The sequence below is a fragment of the Dipodomys spectabilis genome, unplaced genomic scaffold, assembly GCF_019054845.1.
Source record: "Dipodomys spectabilis isolate Male_0828 unplaced genomic scaffold, ASM1905484v1 ptg000175l, whole genome shotgun sequence".
In the NCBI taxonomy this organism is placed as follows: domain Eukaryota; kingdom Metazoa; phylum Chordata; class Mammalia; order Rodentia; family Heteromyidae; genus Dipodomys; species Dipodomys spectabilis.
Window position 1 is genome coordinate 17,239,249 of NW_024870852.1, and position 8,329 is coordinate 17,247,577.

The window sequence follows — 8,329 nt, forward strand, 5'->3', positions numbered from 1 at the left end:
GTGCTGATCTAGAACAATGTTTCTCAACTTTCAATGTGCAAAAAAAATCCTCAGTGCAGGTAGCTTATTTCTGCCTGTATTTGCATTTCTAACAAGCTTCAAGGTAAGGATGAAACTGCCTATCATCTGCATAGTAACCTGTGGTAAAGGGCTCCGGGTTTGTTTTTGTTTCTGCTCTTTCCTAACATTTTTATAAAATACCAGAAAAATGGGATATACAGAAAAAAAAAGACAATATGAATCAAATTTTTATTATTAGATTCAACATGCTTCTTTTTTTTTTGGGTCCGGTTGTGGGGCCTGAACTCTGGGCCTGGGCGCTGTCCCTCAGCTCTTCAGCTCAAGGCTAGCACTCTACCACTTGAGCCACAGCGCCACTTCCGGCTTTTCTCTTTTTGCTTATGTGGTGCTGAGGAATCGAACCCAGGGCCCCAGGCATGCAAGGCAAGCGCTCCACCACTGAGCCACCTTCCCAGCCCCTCAACATGCTTCTGTACTAGTTCTACACACAAGTTTTAGGAAACAGTCCATAGACCCACATGTGGATTACCCTGAGTGGCCTGATCTAGAAAATCTCATTTTATATTTAGACAATATCTTTCTGGAACTAGTCACCATAGACTTTTTCATGTCCTCTATTATTCTGATGTACTTTTACAATTCAAAGCAAAACTGTTCATTCCAGCTGGGCACCAAACTTGGCTCCTATCTACTTCAGGAAGCTGAGATCTAAGGATCGCAGTTTGAAGCCAGCCCAGGCAGGAAAGTCCGAGAGACTCTTACCTCCAATAAACCACCAAAAAGCCAGAAATGGAGCTGTTGCTCAAGTGGTAGAGTGTTAGCTTTGAGCAAAAAAAAAATAAGGGACAGTGTATAGGCTCTGATTTCAATTTCTAGTACTGGCACACACCACAACAAAACAAAAAGCCCTGCTAATTCCATTAAATAGAATGTAGTTTAAAATACTCCTAAACCCTTAAAAGTGACACTATCTGTACAAGGTTAGCTTAAGAAGCAAACTAATGGTGTCATCATTTGTGATGTGATCCAAATGTCACATGACCAGCAATGTTGACTAATTTTTTAAATTCATACCCATTGCTGACTTCCCATTGCTAACATTGCTAGAATGGTTAAGCCAAAATAGGTAACAAGTAGTAAAAAGTATTTTTTTTTTATTTTTTAAGTATTGACTATGTAAAAGTTCTTTCAGTAGATAAAACCTAAAATGATCTGGATCTAGTTTAGCAGACATAATTCCTCAAAGGATTCTGAAATGCTGCTAGGTTTTCCTAAGAGCCCAGGTATACTTTTTTCACTAGTGTACATTTAAGGAAGGAACAGACCAGACAGGGCACCTGGTAGGAAGGAGCCAGGCATGGTCCTTCACCAAGATACCTAACACTAAGGTGTTTCCCCCAATCCATACATCAAACTAAATGAACTAATCCATGCTTTCAACTTTCCATCTAGTCCAATAAAGGGCTTCCCTAAGAAAAAGTCAAGTTCAACTACCTCCTAGAGCTGCTTTTAGGGTATTTTGGTTGCTCTGGAATTCTGTTTTCCCAATTTGTTTTTATTCACGTAAATCATAAAAGAAGCCTCCGAAAACTTGAATATGAGATGCTTTTTTGGTATAAATGAACTTGATATTCATGTCCTCAGCAGAATCATACTTTCAACTAGACATTATTTTAAGAAAAACTCCACTTAGCAGTAATATAAGTTGTAAGATATCTCATAAAACTCTGGGGAATATAAAAATGGAGAGAGTCTTTTTGATTATTCCTATTCAGTGTAAGGAAAAAAAGGAACGTTCTTTTCCTCCTAATATTGAATGAAACAATAAAAGAATGAATAAAAACAGTATATTAAAAGATAAGTGCTGGCGGCTCCTACCTGTAATACTATCTACTTCAGGAAGCTAAGATCTGGGGATCGTGGTTCAAAGTCAGTCCAGGCAAAAAAAGTTATAACCACCAAAAAAGGTGGCAGTGGTAGAATGTGCTAGCCTTGATCAAAAAGGCTCAGGGACAGTGCCCAGGCCCTGAATTCAGGTTCCAGTGCAGCACATACATACATACATAGTAGAAAACGCAAATACTCTCATGAGCCTTTGCCACAGATACCCCTCTACTCTCACCCGCAGAGGCAGATAGCTGGAAGTGGAAACCCAGGCCCTTCAAGGTTGTCTTACAATTGTCCCCATATCCTCAACTCCAACCTTTGACTCCAAAGAGAAAGATCAGTTTCCTTAAGAACCTAGGGAGAAAAGAAGGCTGCCCACAGGGATACAGAAGCACCCTCCACCCTCTCCCCAGAGCAACTGACATAGGCTGAGACTACACCTGCTCAAGGGCAAAAATGCCTGAAGAAGTCAGCTTCCAGTAGTAGCAAGCCTGGCTCATACAAAACTAGTTTTGGCATAACTTAAATCAATGATGGGGGGGGGGGTGATAATCGTGAACATCCATGCACTAGCTCTGTACACAGAATCAATAAAAGTTTATATACAATCTTGTGGCATTCACAGACTACGCACTAATTCCCTAGTGGTTCCCTGAGTCTCAGAAGAAAAAGTCTTAATCTAACAAGGTAGGAACTAAAGTTAATGTTCACTGAAAGCCAGCCCTTTCAGCTAACTTTATTTATTTATTTTTAAAAGGCTGACCAGTGATAGAGGCTCACACCTATAACGCTAGCTACTTAGGAGGCGGAGAACTGTGGATTGAAGTTTGAAGCCAGCCTAGGCAGGTAAGACCATGATTTTTATCTCCAATTAATCATCCAAAAAGTTGGAAGTGGAGCTGTGACAGCATGGTAGAGTACTAGCTTTGAACTGAAAAAGCTCAAGTAACAGCACCCTGGCCCTAAATTCAAATCCTAGGACTGGCAAATAAATAAATTCCCCAAACAAAATACTTGGTTACATAGAAGAAAATATAAAATACATTAAAATTTTAACTGCTTGATAAAAACCAGACCTGTAAACAATAACTTTAAGAGACAGAAAACGAAATCTCCCTTCACCTATTTAGAAAATTCAAGTATCTGTCCATCACTCAGTATATAGGTTTGGATTTGCATCCAGGGATTATTCTTCAGTTCTACTCCTCCTTATTCTTGAGGTTTTCAAATGTTGTTTTAGCATGTTAAGTTCTTCTGCAATAACAGACAAAAGCACAACAGGAGTATGCTGAAAGATCAAGTTGGTTTTGTTTCTTGTTATTTTTAAGTCCTTCCTTATAACTATAAAGCAAAAGCATTCATCAGTTGAATTTTTAAAGAAACTTGATTCTTCAAAATAGGTGATACTGGATTTATATCATATATACATCATAGATTCTAAAGGTCCCAGAAAAAAATGATGGAACACTACACTAAAAAAAAACAAACAAAAAAAAACAGAAAACAGGGCCTGTCACTGGTGGTTCACACCTGTAATTCTAGCTGCTCCAGGGACTGAGATCTGAGGATAATGGTTCAAAGCCAGCCCAGAAAGGAAAATTGGAGACTCTTACCTCCTATTAACCAAAAACACATACACAAAGAGAACATACAGAATTATTATCACAAACTATAAAAACCAACAAACACAGGTATTACAGGAAAAAAATAAACATTTCCTTGGGTTTTATGCTAATGATTTTGTTCCAAAATGGGAATGAAGGGGTGGGTATTTTAAAATAACTCCATTTTACTACCTCCAGGACTTTTATGGAAGTAACAGAATTTCTCATGAGGGTATCACGCCTCCACGAACACAAAGAAAAGAACATTTTAGCAAGGGAAAAGTGACTGTACGCTCCCTCAGAACTTCATGATTATCATACCCAAAGCTGCGCCTGAACTACTGAGTGCACTACGGGGAGAAAGGCAAAGGATGGCCTCACTATTCTTTTTTTTTTTTGGGGGGGGGGTGTCCAGTCGTGGGGCCTGAACTCTGGGCCTGGGCGCTGTCCCTCAGCTCTTCAGCTCAAGGCTAGCACTCTACCACTTGGGCCACAGCGCCACTTCCAGCTTTTTTCTTTTTGCTTATGTGGTGCTGAGGAATCAAACCCAGGGCCTCAGGCATGCAAGGCAAGCGCTCTACCACTGAGCCACCTTCCCAGCCCCTGTCCTCATTATTCTGATACATCTTTCTTCATTGACAAAATCCTTGAAATGGAAAAGTAAAAATGGACACATATATAAGGAAAACTGAAAGAAAGTGTACTAATCTGGTATCATATTACCAACATATGACAAGTGCTCTCAAACTTTTTTAAAGTATCTCTGGAGGAGGAGTTGCTACACACAGAGAGAGATAGATGCTTTGGATCCAGATGATCTGGGTTCAGACCCTGACTCTTTTACTAGCTTTGTCTAGTTACTTCCTTTCTCTGAAGCCCAGCTTCATGAATTGACTGCCACAGCACTTTGTCTCCAGCACCTGGCTGAGAGCTGGACATATACCAGGTATTCAGTCTGTGCTAGTTCTTTTTGTTCTTCTAAGTATGTCACATTCCACTGCAAACAAAAATATTCTCTAGGGAAAAGATACCTAATCTTTGGCTATTATTTTATGTATTTCACACAGTTTTTCGGTATAACAAGCTGGAGAACAACAGGAGAATGCAATCAGTCCCATGGAATTCACTAAGCTTCTCGCCTGATTTAAACTACAACTTTTATGAGGGATGAAGGTGTACTAGACCCACTAGTAATAGGTATTTAATAATACCTAGATATTTAATACAGTGGGTACTTATTAAGCTATCTCAAGCTTTGCTATACGGGGGACCTGGGGAAAGGAAAACGTGACAGCATAGTTTGCTCAGCTTATGTGTATGCTGTCACAGTCCTGTATCAAAAGTTCTTCTGCAAGTAGAGTCTCTGAATCCTAAAACCTGTTCAAAGGGCTTCAGAACACATGTGATTCATATGGTGATTGATCAAATGAAGTCTGTCTGTGAAAACTGAAAAACATCAGTACACACAGTGGGAGCAAAGCCTGTTGGGGTACCTTGTGGTTTAACAAGACATAACCACAAGTTCTGCTCAGGGCTAAGTCGTATGTCCACAAAAACCAAAAATGTCTTTGAAATGTATATCAATCAAAGAGATCTTCAAGACAGCATATTGTTTCCAGTAAGTTTTCTGCAATATTAGATTAGTAAAATCACAAAGACATGATCTCTCCTAAAGAGATTCAATTATGCTTCAGATTTCCTTCGGTGTTTGATAGTCATAAAAAAAGTAAATCAATAAATAACATTTACTGATAAGTACTTTCTTCCAGAATGTGGCAGGATTTGTTGTGATTCTCTAACTGGTCTTTCAACTTCATGTGTGGTTTTCCCTGAAGCAACATACTTGAGGAGTGCAGAGAATCTCTAACTATACTAATAATAAACTATAAAAATAATAAAAGATACAGGGTATTTAAAATTTTGTGGCAAAAGCAATCACTGACAGTTCACAGTTCTGTAACAGAATGGCAAAAGAGCTAACTGCAGAATAAAAATCAAGACTCAGGTCAAACAGTAAAACAGTCCTGAGACAATCTGAATTGTACAAGAAATCTGTTTTACTGTATCAAGAACAGCATCACCAGTCTGTTTACAACTGGAGATATTCCAAAACTAACTTATAGATTAAGAAGAAAAAAAAAAAAGATGCACACTATAGGTTACCTCACTGTTTAAACACCAAAGACTCACAATCCATCCATGAAATCTGCTCCAGGACAGAACAAACTCTAAAATTAATCATCTTAACACTCTATGTTTTCCCAAGCCTTTGATTTAAAGGGATGGGTTGCTTATACAAAACCACCTGCTCCGATTGGCATAAACCATGTCACTAGCCAATTCATGCTTAATCATTTTATCATAAGCAGATCTCAAGTCTTCTTGCTGTTGCCAGAACGACATGAAGTTCACAAAAACTCTCTCTGAGGCTGCCAACCTGATCTTCCCATTTGGCTTCCAGTTAAAACTACCGTGCCATGCACAGCCAATGGGACAGACCCCCAGTTAAGTCAGAACGATCACAATCAGCCTCCAGCATACAGCAGAGTGGTGGTGGTCTCTGTCTTTCCCAAAAGCCTTATGCAAGTCCCCACGAAATGTCAAAATGTCCTGGGGCCTTGCTGGAAGGTTATTCTCATATACTATTTGGAAAACAAGAATCATCAAATCACAGGCGAGATATTCCAGACACCTTGAAAACTGCAAATATTTAATATGTGTAGTTCATCTGTTCGTGGATCTATTACCCCAGAAATGAATAGTTTTCAAGGGACGAGAAATAAGGCATACAGAGCTCCAGGGAAAGACGTTGAAAGATGCCAAGGATATACTAGAAACCTTGGCCAGATTACTAATGGTCCATAAACCCTAATTTGGAGAACACGGGCCTACAAGCTCCAAATTGAATTATACTGCCTTATTAGATCCCACACTAGCGAAACCACAGTCATATTAGTCATAACAGACTAGGAATATTCTATGTACACAAATATAAAGTGCCTGCTTATGCATTTTTAATTGGATCAAATAAAACCGAAGATGCAAACGAACTCAAATTTCAATTATCTCACTAGTGCGGGGATTTCCTAATAACATCCTCTTTAAAAAGAGAGAGAGAGAGAGAAATTAAAGAAGAAAAAGAAAAGGAAATCCAGAACGCTGCCAGCAAATCCTCTGCACAACTGAAAAGCATGTCCCTGAAAATTGAGGAGCGACAGACTCTGTTACTTCTCAACAGACAGGGAAATAAATACCCCGAGGGGGACAGATTCTCCCCACACACACCCCACCCCTTTCCATTTTCCAGCTCAAACATGCAATCTAATAAGGCACAAAACTTGGCAGCGGGGCTGTGCGGGAGCCCTCCAGGGCTCGGATTTTCGGGGCGAGCGCGCGCCAGTGCGTAAGAAGGGGGCGGAGGGGTGCGGGGAGCGAGCACGCGCCGGGGCCCCCGCCCCGCCCCCTCCCGGAGCAGCAGCCTGGCACCAGCCCACCCTCCTCCACCCCTGCAAACAGACGCAGGACGCGAACCCAGCAACTTCGGCGCGGGGGCGGCGGTGGGAGCAGCGGCCAGCCCGGCTCCGCCCCGCCCGGCCGGCCCTAGGGGTCCCCCGATGCTCGCCGGAGGGGGGGGGGGAGGCTTCCGCACGCCCCGCCCCGCCGCCAGGCCCGCGGCCGGGGTCCACGGGACCCCCGCCCCTGCGCGCGGCCCCGCGGCGGCGCGCTCCAAGGACGGCACCCGGCCCGAGCGCGGCCCCAGCGCCCACGGGGTCGGGGTGCGGCGGAGACCGGGCTCCCTGGCCTCGGGCCTCGGGCCGCCGCCGTCCCTCCGGCCTGGCCGCCCGCCTGCCGGCCCTGCTCAGACCCCGGCCGGGCCTCGCGCCGCCGCAGCCCCCCATCCCGGCTCCATTCATAGGGGCCACCCCAACCGGGCCAGCGGGGCGGGGCCGGGGACCTATGGACAAGGCCGGTCCGCCGAGGCCGGGGAGGAAAATAAAAAGTTAAGAGAAGAACTTACCTAAAATGGCTCCTGCAGCAGCCAAAATACAAACAGCTATTATTTGGTGAAGTTTAGCTCAGACACCCTGCAAGGACACCCTAACCCAGCTCGGGCCCGCCTTCTCTGCCGCGCCATTGGGCCTCGCTGGTCCAAAACACAGACTCATTGGCCAGCCTGGCTGCCGCTCAGACGGAAACCCGTTTCAAGCTTGCTTGCAGGGGCGAGTGATGGGCTCGCTCCATTGTGCTCGTATTTGCATGGATGTGATCGCGACTCTGATTGGCCGGCGCCAAGGACACCCCGCCCCCTCGCCTCGCGCTCCCCCACCCCACCCCCGCCTCAGAGAAGCCGCTGCGCGCGGCCCGCCTCCTCTCCCCCCACTCCGGAACGGAGCGGAGGGGCCACGGGGGCGGGGCGGGGCCGGGGTCCCGCGGGCGGAGGGGGCGGGGCGGGGTCCTGCGCGCCGCAGACCGCAGGCAGGGGGCGGAGACCTGGGGCGCTCGGGGGCGGGGCCGTGGGCTAGACCCTCAGGTGGAGGTCTCCCAGGTTGTGGGGGGTGGGAGGGGGAAACAATCTGGAAAGCCTAGGACTGGTTTTCCCGGGAAAGGGGGTGAGGGAGGATGTGTCTGGGGGCGTCCCACGACAGAGGGGCTCCGCTGGGGCCCAGGTCGCGCAGGTCCCTCCGGACAGGAAAAGAAGAAAACGAGCGGTCAAGCGAAAAAGAGGAGCCCGGCCGTCGGCCTCCAGCCGGATTCCCCGCGGGTCAGCCCGGCACCGCCGGGGTTCTTCGCCGAGGGAAGGGGGGCACACACCCCAG

General features: G+C 45.2%; 1 protein-coding gene across 2 annotated transcripts in view; it reads right to left on the reverse strand.

Moving 5' to 3' along the window:
* Positions 1-7,592, reverse strand: part of Chd6 (chromodomain helicase DNA binding protein 6) — a 148,064-nt gene extending 140,472 nt beyond the window's left edge. For both annotated transcript variants that reach the window (XM_042694304.1, XM_042694303.1), the window contains exon 1: positions 7,531-7,592. The gene's annotated coding sequence lies outside the window, so the exon portion shown is untranslated. The remainder of the gene's footprint in view (positions 1-7,530) is intronic.
* Between the last annotated feature and the right edge of the window lie 737 nt (positions 7,593-8,329).